At 40.7% G+C, this 17839-nt stretch overlaps 1 long non-coding RNA gene across 1 annotated transcript in view; it reads right to left on the reverse strand.

Annotated features, from left to right (window-relative positions):
• Positions 1 to 360: 360 nt before the first annotated feature.
• The window catches only part of LOC142829079 (uncharacterized), a 32813-nt gene continuing 15334 nt past the window's right edge, over positions 361 to 17839 (reverse strand). Inside the window, exons 2-3 of the long non-coding RNA XR_012903308.1 lie at positions 1384 to 1474; positions 361 to 1223 (exon numbers count right to left, since the gene is read on the reverse strand). This is a non-coding gene — a long non-coding RNA (uncharacterized LOC142829079). The remainder of the gene's footprint in view (positions 1224 to 1383; positions 1475 to 17839) is intronic.

Consider the following 17839-nt stretch of genomic DNA (forward strand, 5'->3'; position numbering starts at 1 on the left):
CTTTGCAAAATGACACAAAGTGGCAGAGGTGGGTATAGAATCCAGGAGTTCAGACTCCTAGTCTATGTGTAGACTACATGCCTCTGTCGTCAGAGGCATGTAGATTAGACACATAGGCAAAGTCAAATGAAGCCGCGATTTAAATGATCGCGGCTTCATTTAAATTTACATGGCTGCCACGCTGAGCCGACAAACAGCTGTCGGCAGCTCCGTTATTCCTCGTGGGATGAGGTTTACCGGGGCTGCCAACAAAGGGCTTTGATGTCGGCAGGGGAGCGTCCAGACTAGCGCGCTGAGTGGACAAACAGCTGATCAGCTGTTTGTCGGCTCAGCTCGGCAGCCATGTAAATTTAAATGAAGCCGCGATCATTTAAATCGCTGCTTCATTTGACTTTGCCAAAACAACAAATCTACATGGCTCCGTCAATGGAGCCATGTAGTTTAGACGTACCCATAGTCTCCTAGTCTAAACATTGATGAATAGGAAAAAAACAGTGCAGAATTACAAACAAAAATAAGGAAAACCCTGTCCTATTTCTTTAACTCAAAAAGCTCTGATGGGACAAAGCCAAGTACAGAAGAAGAAATTAGGAGATAGCAAAGTTGACACTAACTGCTATCACCAGGGAACAGGAACAGCAGAAAATGCAGCAGACACTTTTGTCAACTACTGTAGAAAAAGAAAACTACAGCCACTCTAGGAAGAGGAGGACATGGAGCTAGACTTGGCAACTGCTGTGAGAATTGCTAATATGTGTGGCTGGCTGAGACAAGAATGAGCCATCTTGTTGGCACCTTTTCTGTCAGGAAAGGCAATACAAGCCAATATAAAGTGGATTAAGAGGATTTAAAGTACAAAAATAGTAAAACAAGCTGTTTTTTATTTTTTTAACAATAATTCAGAGAAGCGTTGAGTGAAATTTATGTCATTTAAAGTAAGGATGTCTCCGTGGGGGTGGGGGAGGGGAAACATGCCTTACTCTCTACCCCAGTAGACAAGAAAACCAACACAGTGCTCTGTCAAACAGGACTCGCAGTTTCAAAAATCCTGGATCCTTGCCCTCATCTTGAGGAGGGGGTAATGATGTCCTTGCCAACTCTTCATTAAAATCAGCTCTCTCCAGAAGATGATCTGTATATTGGCTACTGGGGAAGGGCAGGGAGTTTCCAAGGTTATCCAGTGTGGGGTTTCTTTGTTGTGGCAGAATTGAATCCAGGAGTCTCTGACAAACAGATGGGAGGGAACAAAGTAAAATATGAGCCATGGGGAATGGGAGAGGGTGAGTAGATAGTAGGTAGGCATTTGCCTTTGTCCTGAAAGAGGATACTGAATTTGGCTAAATTAATCAACAAAGTGCTTGTAAAGAGCATAACTGTACTTACTGTATTTGCTGTCACATATTCTGAAGCTTGATTTTTTCCTCTTCCTGTATCACTGTTTCTGGAAGAAGCCTTTGGTATCTCAGCAAAGAGCCTATGGAAAGCAAAACCTGGGGTAAATATGGACAGGTGGTCAGTGTGGAAATACTCTTAAAGAAATTTTGGTATGATGATATTCTCTCCCCAACTGTGCTTTATTTGCTATATTTTAGGAGGCTGATGCATGTTTTATTTGATTAGAATTAGAATAAGTACATTGATATTGCAATGAGTGTTTCTTCTTTTAATTTGAATGTCTTATAAAGTAATACATGTTATAGTTCATTAGGTTCTCATGGATTGGACATTTACAAGCTTTGGAAGCCTGTTTCATTGTTTTGCGGCTGTGCTTTCACCATTTGGGATTTGGTGCCCTGCATAATGAATAAATTACATTGAGACAATGGACACAACCATATGGGGGTAATTTGTAGTTGGACAGAAGGAGAGGGCTCCTGCACAGGTCTTAAAGGGAAGATCTGCCATCTTCAAAACTCCTTCTAATTTTTTCAATTATTTACTTTCAAAAGGTCTTTTACATCCTCAGTGTTTGTAGATAGGGGCTTTGAATAGCAGCAAGCTGGGGACCAGGCACAAAAGTGCTAATTTTAATTGCAAGGCTTCTTAGATGCAGATGAGTTGGGATACACTGATTAACACCTTCACTGCTGAGGAAGGTGCAACAACCCTCAGCAAATGGAATCTTTATGTTCAGAGAGGTTATTTTAACCCTCCTTAGCTGTATGTTCTCTATGTAGCATAGGAAAATAATATAGAGAGACTTTGGGCACAGCTTCAACTTACCATTGGCAATAAAGTCTAATTGCTCTCTAGTCATGAGATCCCAAGTTTTTACCCCCAAACACAAACATAATGCAGTTGTAAAACATAGTTCAATGACTTATACCAGTATGAGCCAGGAGAATGGGGGAATCACGTTCCACCCAAAAGCACTGCAGTTATAGCCTTAAAACCTTTCTAAAAGCTCAAGGACCAATTAATGATATCCACCTTTACACAGGTAAGAGGGTGAAGGGGGCCAAAATTGCAATCTATAGTACAAACACAAACTATTAATCACAGAATTGCTGTCAGTGAATGCTGTGCTCCTGAATATGATTTAAGCCATACATAGAGTGGGTATAGTGGGGGGATGAAAACATCCTTGCTTAGTTCTACCAGTGTGCCTGCAACTCCTCTTCTAATTCAGTCCTGGCTGGCTCTGCTTTGAGCTAAAACTTATTTGTAAGGAAAAGCTATTATTAAGGTATTTTAAACACTTTTTCTCACTGCATAGGTGACCATATTTCCCTATGTTGAATATGGGCCACATAGTAAAAATTATTCCTACTCAAGCAGGTTCAGTACTAATCAGAACTATGCCATACAAATGTTCATATTAACATCTAGTTGACTGAGCCCCTGCTAAAGAGAAATATTGTGTAGCTGAAGTCTTTTTATTTACCTTCTTATCTTTAAGGAGAGTGCCACACACATTCCTGTACACATCTCACAGGGGGAGGAGGATGACCTAACCTAGCCCGCCATACCCAGTGCTCTCCACCCTCCATCCCTGGCTGGGCCCTGGGGTGGACCTCCTCTCCTGGTACTTTATGCCACATCTTCTCAAGGCAACATGTGAGGGGCATACAGAGTCACAACCCTCCTCCCCAGATTTCTGTCAGGGTTCACACTAGAATGTGGCCAGCAGCAGCCTTTCAGCACTGTGTGGGAAGGAAAGGATGGGAGCTGCTTCCAGATGAAGAGGGTTGGGGTGGGAGTCGGGATGGCATGGCCTATGTTTTCCCAGAGGTCATCTCTTCCCTCCAGACCCCTCCTCCCCCAATCCCTTATGGCTAGAAGCAGCTTGTCCCATCCTGCCCACACAGTGTAGGAAGGCAGCTACCACACACCTCCAAGCCACTGCTGACCACTGAAATAATCCAGCAGCTTCCTGTCCTCTTGCTACAGCATAGAATATATTGAGCACCAAAGCAAGACGTGTGAGATGTGTTCACACAAGCATGTTACTAATAGATGTTTCTTTAAGACCACAGATGCTGCTTTTTTAATAAAAGTAGCATCATTTTTTTTCGTCGGGACACTTTAGCTCTTTTCCTCAGAGCTGCTTGACTTGTTATAACAACTTCCTATTTCCTTTGCAGTTTTCCTTCTATCTGTATTTTTTTTCCAAATTTTGTTCTATTTGTGGCTCTCCCAAGTGTTTTTGCATAGTACCCCAAAATACAGCCCCCTTTCTCACATGTGAACCCCATTACTGTACTAGGTACAATACAGAACTCAGGCTTTGCCTTGTGAGTGTGGATCAACTTGTGTTGGTTACTGGGTCTTAGCAAAATTATTTAAAACTGAAAGAGAAAACTTCTGTGAAAATTAGTGTGTCCAATTTCAGCTACTAGTTCTCTGCATTCTGTTTGTATACATGTCCTCATTAAGAAACAGTGCTTGCTCTGTAGACAAGATTTTTTTGGTGGTGGTCTTGTTTTCTTGTCAGCCACCCAGACCACCTACAAAGTAATATCAGCAATGCAATTCTATGCGAGTAAATGCTTCCCAAAGGAAAATTCTCAAGGCCAAGAAATAAGTATTTAATCACCATCTTTTAAATATGACATAATCCAGATTGACCCTTAGTGTTAATGCCATTGGAGCATGATCGCAGAGAGCAAAACAAGCAACCCATTTTCATATCTATAAGCTCAGTGTATAATCCATTGCATAGTGAAACAGAATCAATTCAAGAATGACAAAAATGACAATGGAAAAGAAGGAATATATATAACCAGCCAGAATGGGCACTGTCCTTGTTTGATGCCCTTTTCTTAAGGGTGATGCTCATTTTTGATTATTTGGATTTCACTTCAGACATAACTTGGGCCTGGTTGGTGAGCTCCACCCAGAATGATTGGTTAGGTTTCCAAGGAGCCCATCACACGACAGAGAATCTATAAAAATTAAATTGCAGCAAGGGAGATTAAGGTTGGGTATTAGGAAAAAGTTCCTAACTGTCAGGGTGGTTAAGCACTGGAATAAATTACCTAGGGAGGTTGTGGAATCTCCATCACTGGAGATTTTTAAGCGCTGGTTAGACAAACTTCCGTCAGAGGCAGTCTAGATAATTCTTAGTCCTGCCATGAATGAAGAAGACTGGACTAGGAGACCTATCAAGGTGTCTATGAAAAACTGTTATAGAGGACTCAATATCTAGTAAGTGATAAAATCAATTTAGATCCAAATTCGTTGCCATAAAATGCATTTCCTCATTCACCAGTCTGATGAAGAGCCAGTGAATTGAGACAATGCCCTGATACAAAATCAAGACAATGCCCTTTCTTTTGGTATGTCAGTTGATCTCTATTTAGGGTCCTTGATCTATTATTTTCTCCTTCTTTAGTTTCACGTTACAACCTCTTCAATTTTTAAAAGCCCTTGGGGTGACAAATCTATTGCCTCTAGACTAGCAGGAATATCTGGAAGGATCACTTCAGTCATCTCATGAAATTGAGTACATTTGGCCTAATTCTGCTCCTATTAAATCTTTTTCAAGATCTTTAATAGTTATGGGGTTGCATACAATCGTAAGTGAAGAAAGAAAATGGCTGAACATCTTGTTTAGAAAATGCAGACACTGTCTGAAAACTTGATCACTAACATAATTACTTGCTAAGAAGATGAGGAACTGCCAGCCAGGTAAGTGAGTACACATAGAGCTGCAGTGTGTCTCTTAGAAATCAATGACATTTCTCCAGGATTTGGCCCTTAGTTTAGATAATAAAAAATACTATTAGAAATCCCATTCTCTACCTTCCCAGTTTAGTAGCTTCTGCTTCTAGCCATCATTAGATATCAGGTACCCCATAGGTATCAATTTTTTAATCCTTCGTAAGCTAATAGTATAATTGTGCGTTCCTTTCCATTGTTAATGAGTCCCTATGGAGCAAATCCTATAATCCACATGTTGTTGCTGAACCCAGTTGTCTTATCCTGCTTAAAATGCTAACTTAGAATACAAGATCTTGACACTTTGAAAGGTATCTAGATGGGGAAGTGCAAATAGACACTGGCTTATTGTTCTGGTTTTAGGTCACCAATGTGAAGGGGACAAAGACATCACACAGTGAATCAGAATCACTATCCTCTGTAAAAGAGAGGAGTCCAGCATAAACCACAGTGGTGTTATGGGTCAGGAGTGAAATGCACTATAATAGATGTAGTAAAGAGGTCTGTATAGGTCCTACCCCCACTAAGTCTGAATCTTAACATCTGACTGCTTGAATTGTCCTATTCAGCAGTAAGAGGAAAGAATATGGGAATGTGGCCTCAAAATTTGTAATAATTTCTCCTTCAGGTGGTGACTGAATAATCTCTGTTAATTCTTGTTTCTTTTACCTCATCATTAGGGCCCAACATATGGGTTGTTTATTCTGCTATGATTCTCTCCTCCTTATGGCAAGGAGCATCGTAACCTATACAGTGCTTACTCTGAGTAATAGCCCAGATCTTGAAACTGTTCTCTAAAGTTAAACCTAAATCATCAAGTAATGCTGAACTTTTCTTTCCTATGGCTACTGGACTGTCAACATTTTATGTCCCTCAAGCTTTTCTTCAGGACACTTGAGAGGAAAATTGAAGAGAATCCCTTTTATAAAAAAAAAAAGTGTGAAAAAGCTGGCATTATTGTGGCTGGGCTGCCTCTTTGAGGTACGCCTTGCACTGCAGAGGAGCAAGGTCTGCTGAGGAGCATTCATTGCTATAGCATTACTTTAAATTCAGTTTAATCTCTGTCTGCACAGGTTGTACAGGAGACATTAATGGTGCAATTAGCTAGATTTAATACTAGAGCTTGGCTTAAACCACAAAATTCACATCCAAATTTTTCCTAAATCGAGGTTTGTTTGATGCTCATCTCTACTTAATAGTGAGTGGAATACGATAACCAACATGAAATCTCATATTCTGTCTTTAATAAAAATATAATTATAAGCTCATATATTATGCTAACTCACAGTGCCTGAGGCTGTATACAGTGCTTTGTAATTATTCTTTAAACAAAAGACATCTTGGGACTCCATTAACCACTTGACCATAGTAACATTCCTGTACGTGGGGCAAAATTCACATCGGGTACCAAGTATATTACTTTGAAGTGGTAATGTTGCATTCAGAGGTACACCACTGATGTTTCACTGCAGCACAGAACCTTCAGAGCAACCTAGCAATTAAACTGTTCATGGGATTTAAAATTGCATGAAAAGAAAAAGGAATAGAATTTAATTTAATACTGTAGCATGAATAGTATGACCTCTCCTACTAATCTTAAAATTGAGAAACTTTCAGATACACTGTCCACCTCCCTCACGTGGATTATGCAGTATCATATCAAAGATTGCCACCAATTCAAGCATTCTTCCAGTACAGAAAACTGATTGTGAAAAGTCTTGAAGATTGCATTAATTTTGAGTCCTTACAAGTGTCTCTTCTGTAGCCAAACCTACATTTCAGAGCTGGGGTGACCTCTTACTGGAGTAGGAGGAAAAGTGTTAATGAAAATGTGTTCAGTGAACTGTGTCTCTCAGCTCCAGGCAGGTCCATATTGTCAAACATCAGAAGAGGCTGGAAATGAGTGACATGTGTCTTCAAGACCAGAAATGACAGTGACCTTTCAGCTAAGCGAGGGTGTTATACATCACAATTAGGACCATAAATGAGCTCTTAATTTGTATACCAGCCACACTCTTCTCTGTTTCATCATCTGACATTGGTTTACATTTCATTTTCAGCCTTTCCTGAATCAATGTATAGTAATTCCTTTCCTTTGAATTTTTGGAGGTGCTCCAGATGTACAGCAGAGATAGTCAGAGAATTTTCCTGAATATCTTCATTATTTGATTTGTCACATAGTGTGGGGTGCTACAGGGCTTGAATACAAAGCTCAAAGCTCCTGAGCAAGAGTCTTATGCTCTCTACCACTACACTTTTCTTTCCTGCAAAGTCAGTCAAAAGGCAAAGTCAGTCAAGGCAACTGCTGCTAATACCTCTCTCCCAGAGGACATTGTCACTGACTAATATGGGTCAGGTAACTAGCAACAGAGTGCTGATTGGACGGTACTGAGCATAAAGTCCCACACCTTCTCTGAGCAGTTGTTTGCTAGGCCAGTTGCTGACCAATCCCTTAGGCCAAGTTCTTGCCTAGTTCCTACTCTTTGCTCCTATTACCACACCTTGATAATTGGTGCTAGTTCCTGCTCCCTTCCATTTCTGGCTCCAGCTAGTGTTCTTTGTTCCTGGCTCCTGCTTCCTTGCCCTAAATTCAGTAACTGACCCAGCCATTAACCCTTTGAGTGGCTCCCAGTTCTGACCCTGGCATTGACCATTAGCTCAGATCAGCTGCTATGGGCCTTAACATATAGAGTTACTTTGACAGCAGTGTCCTGGAATGAAAATAGTGTTTTCAAGTTCAAGGTAAAAAAGAAATGAATACATCTTCTATCGGTATTTTTGATATCCAAGATCTCCACATTTCGTAGCCCTGAACTCAGCTTTTCTCACAACTTTGCTTTCCTTTTAGACATAATTTATAGTTCACTTCTATGGTACTACATTTAAGTTTACCCATATTACATTGTGCCAGTGATGTGTACTTTAACAGAGGTCCCAAGTATCAGTCCCATGAAGACGAGGAATAAAACATGGGCCCCTGCTCATTTACAGCAAGTCAGACAAAAATAAAGGGTTCTCCTGTGTCTTCCTTGGCTGTATTCTCACAGGTAACTGTGGTTTAAAGAACACCTCCATTTGATGAAGTAAGAAGAACATGGGCTGGAACAGGAATGAGGTGTACTGGTAGTTCAAATTAGAGAGCCTAATTCGAACTACCTATTCCGTGCCGCGTGTAGCCACAGGCACGGAGTCCGCACTAACGGGGATTAAAAAATGGCAGAGCCCGGCAAGATGCAAAAGAAGCCCGGGATATTTAAATCCCGGGCTTCATTTACAACTTCAAATGCCTACATTACCCACCCTAGTTCGAATTAGGGTGGCAGTGTAGACATACCCTAAGTGACTTTCTCTTATTTCTGTTTCCTGCTAGTTCTACTCTTCCAAAAAGTAACACGCCCCATAATCTGAGTTATTTTATATAAATAGGTATGTGGCACTTGCCCTAGAGTTAGTGATGAACACAGTCAGGGTATGTCTACACTACAAAGTTAATTCGAACTAACGGACGTTAGTTTGAATTAACTTTCATAGGCGCTACACTAGCGCTCCGCTAGTTCGAACTTAATTTGAACTAGCGGAGCGCTTAGTTCGAGCTAGGAAAACCTCATTTTACGAGGATTAAGCCCTTAATTCGAACTAGTGGGAGACTAGCCCTCCCCAGGTTTCCCTGGTGGCCACTCTGGCCAACATCAGGGAAACTCGTCTGCCCCCCTCCCGGCCCCAGAGCCCTTAAAGGGGCACGGGCTGGCTATGGTGCCCGTGCCAGGTGCAAGCCTGCCAGCACCCAGCCAGCAGACCCTGCACCTGGCACGGCTCAAGCCAGCCACCCGATGGCCCCCAGCCCTCCCCCTCTTCCCGGGACCAGGCTGGCAGCTCCCGGGAGCTTGCCCAGGACCGCAAGATGCGGGCACCCGCCTGGTCTAATGCGGACATCGTGGACCTCATCCACGATCTCCGCACTAGGCACAGGAAAGTGGCCAGCTAGGGCAGGAGAGCTGCCAGCCTGGCCACCCAGGAGCAGGTGTGCCAGAGACTCAAGGGGGTCCACTGAGACCCCCGATCCTGAGCCCTGAGCTTACAATGGCCGTCCTGGGTCAGACAAAAGGTCCATCTAGCCCAGTAGCCTGTCTGCCGACAGCGGCCAACACTAGGGACCCTGGAGGGGATGGACCGAAGACAGTGACCAAGCCATTTGTCTCGTGCCATCCCTCTCCAGCCTTCCACAAACCTTGGGCAGGGACACCACTCCTACCCCCTGGCTAATACCACTCCATGGACCCAGCCTCCATCACTTTATCTCACTTCTTTTTAAACTCTGTTCTAGTTCTAGCCTTCACAGCCTCCTGCAGCAAGGAGTTCCACAAGCTGACTCTTTGCTTTGTGAAGAACAACTTTCTGTTACTAGTTTGAAGCCTGCTACCCATTCCTTTCCTTTGGTGTCCTCTAGTCCTTCTTTATGGGAACTAAGGAAGAACTTTTCTGTATGCACCCTCTCCACCCAACTCCTGTTTTTAGAGACCTCTATCCTGTCCCCCCTCTGTCTTCTCTTTTCTAAACTGAAAAGTCCCAGTCTCTGTAGCCTCTCTTCATATGGGACCTGTTCCCAACCCCTGATCATTTTAGTTGCCCTCCCCTCTCCCAGCCTCTCTCTTCCCCTCTCCCACCTCCTTTTCCCAGTCTCCCCGAGTTTTGTTCAATAAAGACAGATTCCATTTTGGAAGACACGTTATCTTTATTTTGTACATCAGGAAGGGAGGCTAGGGAAGGGTAAGTGGAAGGAGGTGAGGAAGGAATGGGGTACGAGCCCCCGATGGGGAGGACTGGGCTGGCTCTGCGGGCTTCTGGGGGTGGAAGCTCTCCTGCAGCCCCCCAAGTGCAGCCGGGCTGTTGGCCGAGTGCTGTGATGTGCCCAGTGTGGTACTCTGGGCACTCCAAGCCAGGACTGCTTTGCAAGCGGGGCACCCCTGAGAACTGTCTGTCCGGGGTGGGGGTCGGGACCCTTTAAGCACAGCCCTCGGCTAGCCTGAGACAGCATCTCCACGCTCTAAGTCCTCCTCTGATGCCCTGCCGGCACTGCTTCCGGCCATCCTTAACCCCGGTTCAGGGTCCACTTAATGTGGACATGCTAGTTCGAATTAGCAAAACGCTAATTCGAACTAGTTTTTTAGTCTGGATCCGTTAGTTTGAATTAGCTTAGTTCGAATTAACGTTGTAGTGTAGACATACCCTCAGACACTATAGAGGAGCCTTTATGGGCTTGTCTACACTTGAAATTTAATTTGGATTTAAGTCACAGTGTGAATTTAAAATGCAAAACCTATTCTAGAAGAATTCCATGTTTGAATTTTCTGATTGCTAAATAACTGTTCTGGAATAACTATGTATAATCGAGCCCATGAATTTGGACATTCAAATAGTTTCAGAGATATATTTGAACATCTTCAGTTCCTTCCTCTTGGAAATCTAAAATAGGTTCTGGGACACTTCCTTACTCTTTTTCTGGAACTTCGCCACCATAAACTAGAAGGTAAGCTAGAACAATCAACAGGACAGATCCCACAAGCTCTGATAGTCACTATGGTGCCTGGGTCAGACCAAGTAACAATATTCTGTGCAATATAACTATGCCTTGGAAGAGATTCCTAAAAATGCTAAAATTCACTGCCAACTCTTTTCTATCATAATTTCTGTGTGGCAGGTAAAAGCTTACTTATATGACTAATCTTAAGTATAAGATTTGTGTGTTTTCAGCTTTTTAAAAAGTGTGTGTTTGTTGAAGGACATTTTGAGGATTTGCTTATTTATAAACAATAACCCCCTGATGTCTCAGGGAAAGAAAACCTAATCTTTTGCAATACCATGAAAACTAAAATTAGGACATACTGTAGTTGGCCTATAAAAAAGTGCAGAACAAGAAATTTTTTTTAAAGCATTCTAAAATAAAATAAAAAAAGTTTTGCTTTACTTTCAAAAATCTCCTGGAAACTATTTTTTTAATAAGCAGATATTTTGGGGGGATAGAATGAAATGCAAATTTAGACTTTCAAATGTAAATTTCATCCAAGTAACATCTTTTTGAAAAGTAAATTTATGTTCTGTTGATTGGTTCTTTGGTATTTGGCAAGATTGTAAATAGAACCTCTGTTAGACATGACCAGGGGGAGATTGTAACATAAATAAAATATTAACCTAATTAAAGAGTATCTTTTCTGCCTTGATGAACCTTGTGAGGTCTTACACGTAAGTGCAAAAAAGACCCAAAATAGTTCTCCTTTGTAGAACTGATGGAAGCTGAGATTTTAAAAATTGTCATTTTCTTCACCATTAAATATCTCTAGTGGTCTTTCTAAGATAAAGGATCATTGTGGTTACTATTCCAAAAACTTTAATAAAAAGAGCTAGCCCTATATTTTTAAGTACAGATCCTGCCAACTTTGCATTGAGTAATATCTTTTTTTCCTAGGTAAAAGAGAACCATAATGCACCCCTCAGTAATGACCTCCAATTCAAGATGGACCATTTGCTTTGGTAGTAGTTCAGCATAATAGAAAACCTGAGCCATTTGCTAACTAGTAGACATTCCAGATATTTTAGCTATGTGCCATTTTGCCAGTCTGCCACATTATTTCATTTGGAAAAGACACAATATGAACTGATAGCTACTCTCCCCAGATGCAAATAGTGTCTGTTGCTTTGAATTTTGGTGGTAAACTGGCATTTTGTCATTTCAGCTCATCGTATTGTTATACACAGACTAATGTGACATGCTTAACTGCTAGCTGCAAGCTGAATATTTAAAGTGGGATACACCTACAGTATTTGCAACTGGGAAAGCTGCAATCAGTCCTTAGAGCAGCTTTTCCCTGTAGAAAGGCACAACCTCCCTGTGTGAATTGTAAATTTGACTTGGGCTGATTTCCTCCTATATGTTAAGCATGTAACCCCAAATTGAATAATAAGAGACTGAGCCATCTCTAATTATTAAAAGAGAGAGAAAATGATCATGTGTTTGTGTGTGTATGTTTGTGTCTGAGGGAGATGTAATAAATAGAATTTTAAATACTGCAAGGCATGTTATAGAGATGATTTTCAATTTTATGTCTATTAGTAGTGTACATAAATACTGAAAGAGCTGGAATGCCAGGTTGTGACTTTGCCAAAGAATGTGACAACATGCTTCTATGAGAGTGAGAAAAACCTTGTGTGTTTTTTCCATCCTATGCAACGAGAGCCCACTAAATTTAAATTACGTTAAATAATTTGCTGATCAGCAGTTATTGTAAGCATATTGACAATGACCCAGATAGTTACATTAAATAGTTGCTATTAGATGAAAATGTGCTCAATAAACTTTAAATCTCCACAGAACTGACTGCAGTAAACACTCATGTACATAAGTCTGGGTAGATCACCATTTGCAGCTGCCAGAGTAGAAGACAAATCACTGAGAAAGTTATAGGGCTAGAGCATGAGGAATCTGCAGTCACGGGGGTATTCAGTTATACTGAAACTTAAATTAATTTAGGGCCATTTAAATAAAGATCTGATTCCATCCAAGTTTGTGTGTGCAATGTGGATAAGTATATGTAGCTGGATGTAGGGCTTAATGGGTGTTCTCTGTTTAAAAAAAAAAAAGAAAAGAAAAAAAGATCAGAGAAGTCTCAATATGTGAAAATAAGCAGAGAATGAAACCAGAATGTCTGCAGAGTCCATAGTCTTGATTTTACCATTGCTATTGTTTATATTGTAATATAGCTAGATGCAATCTAATGCAATAAATAGACAAAACAAGGGTTAAAAGCTAAACAGAAGCAGGAAGAAGTGAAGTAATTTGCCCAAGGATACAGATCAGATGGCAGAGCTAAGAACAGAATTGGAACCTTAGCCACTAAACAATCCTTCCTTTGATACACAGTCTGAGACCAATATTTCCCTACTGTCTATGGTCCTGTTCCTCCTCTGAACTTATCAAGAGCAGAGGGGCTCACTGAGAGTGAGCTCATTGTAGGGTTTGGCTCTGCACATTGTTGGTTTTTTTTAAATGCATGCATATAAATTATTTGAATTGACTTCACTTCAGTCACTTGTGGTTGACCACATCTCATTGAATTTCCAAGCACCAGTTTATCGGTTTACCTAGGCAAATGTATCCCAGTTACTTTAAAAGAAACAGTGGATTATAAAACCTTCATGTACTTTTTTAATGCTTTAGAAATAGATATAATACTTTAGGCTTTTTATATTTTTTTTCACTCAAACCATGTTTGATTTGGTTAATCTAGGTTGAACAGAAGATTAACATTGCAACCTCTTTTAAGAAAAACTATTACTTCTACAGTGGAGAGCCAGTCCAATTCAACTTAAAAAGGGAATAATTTTTATTAAATAAAGAAGAAGAAAAGTTCTTTTTGTTATTAAAATGAACGGGAGCAAAGAGGTGGTATATTTAAGCCTTTTTTTTAGCCTAATTGACTTGGATTTTGCTCATCCACAATAGGTTATATTTTCTTATTGTAGAAGATTTTCCCAGTAAAATCATTCCCCACACTAATGAGATCCATCGTGATATGACAGGAAGACAGCTCTTAAAACATGAACTGCTTTCTCCCATTCATTTGAATAGCAGCAAAGGGACATCTTTTAAAATGATTTTTATCTGTGAGATTGGACTGAATCTCATTAATAAAGAAATGATTTTACTCAAAAGAGCCTTCACAGTTGAGCTATAACCCAGATTAGTGAGATCCAGTCTGATTATAACTTTGTGAGACATTGTACTATTGCTCATCAGATTGCACCATAAGCTATACAAAGCCCATTGGTTCCGCTGATGCTGTTAAAGGGCAGGTAGGCAAGGTGCCTAAGGTGTCTTTCTGATCATTCCACTAAATTTCAAGCATGGAAAGATTCTTGTACAATGAAAATTAAGTCTCATTTGTAGATGCGGCCAAACAAATGGGAGCATTCTATTCTGCTGCTGTTTGTCTTCACCAGATATATACATAAGCTGTGTTCTCTATAAGCTGAGAACTTGGGTGGCCACCCAGGAGACATTCAAATGCCAACCAGCTGATTAGCAGAGCACCCACATCATGTGTTTTTACTGATCATGCACATCCACACATGCTTTGGTGCACATAACAATTATTTTTCCGCATATGGATGGAAAAAATTAGAGGGAGCCCTATATGTAAGACCACTTCTCCTTACTTTGCCTTGCTTAAAATAAGGGATAAGGGATCTTTCAGAAAAGGCTTTATTTTCCGAAAGATCCGCGTCTAGACTGGCACTTTTTTTCAGCAAAGCTCAGAGCCGAAAAAAAGCGGCAGCCATTTTTATGCTAATGAAGCGGGGGAGATTTAAATCCCCGCTTCATTAGCAATTGTGATACGTCTAATTTGCATCCCTTTTACTGAAAAGGGATGCAGTCTAGACGTAGTCCAGTATATTATTTTACTCGGGCTAGATTGTGCTGTCATGAGCCAATCCTACTTTGCTATCTAGTGCTGTTTGAAAAATGGTAAGTATGTGTCATGAAAAAATCCAATAACATTGTTTTTATCAATATTTTCCACTAAAATGTTTTTGAATTTTCTGATTTTTTTATGACAAAAAGATAAAAAAGTAATATAAACTCTCCCTAAACTGAAAACTTTCCAGGTTTCAAAACTGATTTATTCAACTTTTTTATGCCTCTTTATCTCCCTTTCTTCCCCACATTTGCCTTTTTCTATTTTGCCACTGAAAATAGCTTTCAGGGAAGAGAGGAAAAGATTAAAATTTTTATTTTGTATAGAACAATTATTTATCCACAGTGGAACAATCATTGTGCTGGAGAGCGTGAGAAATCCACAACCCTAGTGAAGCTCTGTAACCTAGTGATTCAGGCAGCCTGTGTGAGACCCTGAGTCCAGGCCCTCTGTTCCAATCATGTCTCCATTATTGACCCAAAGTGAAATAGATTCAACAGAAGAGACTGATGGATTCCCACCATCAGAATATCCTATAACTCAGGGTTCTAGCACCCACTCACTTTATTCTCCTTGTCACAGAGAGCGGGGAATTGAAGTTGGGTCTCCCACATCCCAGGCTGTATCTACACTGCAGTTTTTCTGGAAAAATGGCTCTTTTTCAGGAAAAACTATACTTATTTCCACACTGCAATTGCATTCTTTCAACAGAAAGTCGAAAGAATGGAGGTTTTTTCCGACAACAGTACACCTCTTTCTATGAGGAAGAAGCCTTTTTCCGAAAGAACTCTTTTGGAAAGAGGCGTGTATAGATGGGGAAGAGAGTGGCCATTCCATCCATAATAATCACGACTTACATGCCAGAGAGCATCCATTCAGCAAATCGCTTTTTCGATGCGCTTTTGCTGTGTGGATGCTCTCTTTCAGAAGAAGTGTTTTTGGAAGATCTGTTCTGGAAAACATAAACACTGTCCTGAAAATTATAAAGTAGGTGCTGCCATCACCGCTTCTTCCTTGGGTCATTTTGTGTGGAATAAGGCAGGCTCTTAACTCATCTCCTCAAAGAGCCTGTAGCAGCTGACTGCAAGCAGAGAGCTCCTGTTCATGAATCACTAAGCAGAGATAGATGCCTCTCTGCAGAACAGATTTAGGCACCTACTTCTGAGAAAGGGGAAGAAAATGGCATATAAAAACAGCAGTTTTTGTCTGGAAAGTGCAGAATTGTTGCACTGAGATGAAAAATCTAAAACATCTGAACTCTTTTAGACGCTCCAGCATGTAGCACCCTAACCCAAATAGACTCTGTATGGGTATGTCTACACTACCCTCCTAGTTCGAACTAGGAGGGTAATGTAGGTATACCACACTTGCAAATGAAGCCCGGGATTTGAATTTCCCGGGCTTCATTTGCATAAGCGGGGAGCCGCCATTTTTAAAACCTCGCTGGTTCGAACCCCGTGCAGCGCGGCTACACGGGGCTCGAACTAGGTAGTTCGGACTAGGCTTCCTATTCCGAACTACCGGTACACCTCCTAGTCCGAACTACCTAGTTTGAGCCCCGTGTAGCCGCGCTGCACAGTGTTCGAACCAGCGGGGTTTTAAAAATGGCGGCTCCCCGCTTATGCAAATGAAGCCCAGGAAATTCAAATCCCGGGCTTCATTTGCAAGTGCGGTATGCCTACATTACCCCACTAGTTCGAATTAGCGGGGTAGTGTAGACATACCCTATGCTTTCATCTGCACATACTCATGTCCCCCCCCCCACAAGCTCCAACTCCCCTTACACATTTCTCTGCCTATTAATGGAAAATGTAAGGCACAGTGTGTGCCAAAGACTGAAAACAAGGAACACACCCACAAATTAAGTGGGCAGGAAACTTAAAGTGCAGTAGGAGTCCTCCCCTCTTGTAGTCTCTCTTTCATGACTTTGTATTTCTGATTTATATAACTGTCAACAACAAATTGTGAAACCACCAAATTTGTTTGGAAAATAGGTAACACTGGAATTGAACTAAGTGTGTTCCCTCCAAAGAAGGAAGCTTTGAGAGGCATTTTTGATATGCATAAGCATCCTACTCATTTTCACCATTGTCAGCTAGCATGCATAGGTACAGGAACTAAGGATCTAGGATGCTACTGCACTCCTTGGCTCAAAGCAGCTTCCATTATACAGGTTTATAATTTGGTTTATGGCTCTCAGCACCTCCACTACAAAAATTGTTCTACCACTCCAGCTCACATACTACCTATTTCTAAATAGGTTGGTTGGTCGATCATGCCAATGAGAATTGTGTCTTTTTTGGAAAACAGAAGTTTGTGCTGCTCCTATTAATTCTTTAACAGGAATTGGTTTGGTGCTGGTTTTACTTCATACATTTCTATTATGAAGAATGATTTCAGAAGTTCCTGACACTGTTACACATTCCCTAGGGTCCAATCTTAAAAGTAGATCAATGCAAGCTTTAGAGAATAGGGCTATTCTGTTACCTAGGACAAAATTACAATAATTACTGTTTAGCTATTCCAGTTTCCGCCAGTGGTTCTCCTCAGTTTTTGAACCGGAAGTGACTGAGCAATTAATTCCTTTCCCTTTTTTTCATTTGGTAAGGACATTGCTTCTTGTAGTTTGTTAACAATAAGAGTTTTTAATTTATTTGAGGGAAATTAAAGACCCTGCTTTTTATGATCTTGATAAAAACAGTGATTAACAATTGCATGCTTAATGGAGATTAAACTGCTCATTTTAGGTCTAATGGAAGTTGACAGGGTTCTTTTTACTAATGTTTCTAATTGAGTCTTGATTTACGTGATAGCTATTTTTTTAAATGTCCTGTTTCTGAAATCGACTGCTGGTAATAAAGAGCCCATATTAAATCTTGGGATACTTTCATATATAAATCTGCATTGGTTCTGCAAAATTATTCAAATTATTGATTTAATCAGATCACAATGTTTAAAACCCTCATGCAAAATATAAAGAACAAAAGAAAATGCCCGCAGCTACAAATTCTCTGCACTGTGGCTTAGACTTCTTGCTCCACCAGACTTCAAGGTCAGCAGTCCCTTTCTTTATTTATTGACATGGGCACCATAAAGAGCTGAACTGCCATGTGTTCTTGGGCCTGTACCTAGATTATTTTTAAAACAAGAAAAAGTACTTTAACATGTTTAGTGAAATGAAACTGGGATGCACAAAGGAGTGCAGAATT

The sequence above is a fragment of the Pelodiscus sinensis genome, chromosome 4 (assembly GCF_049634645.1).
Source record: "Pelodiscus sinensis isolate JC-2024 chromosome 4, ASM4963464v1, whole genome shotgun sequence".
NCBI classification, from domain to species: Eukaryota; Metazoa; Chordata; order Testudines; family Trionychidae; genus Pelodiscus; species Pelodiscus sinensis.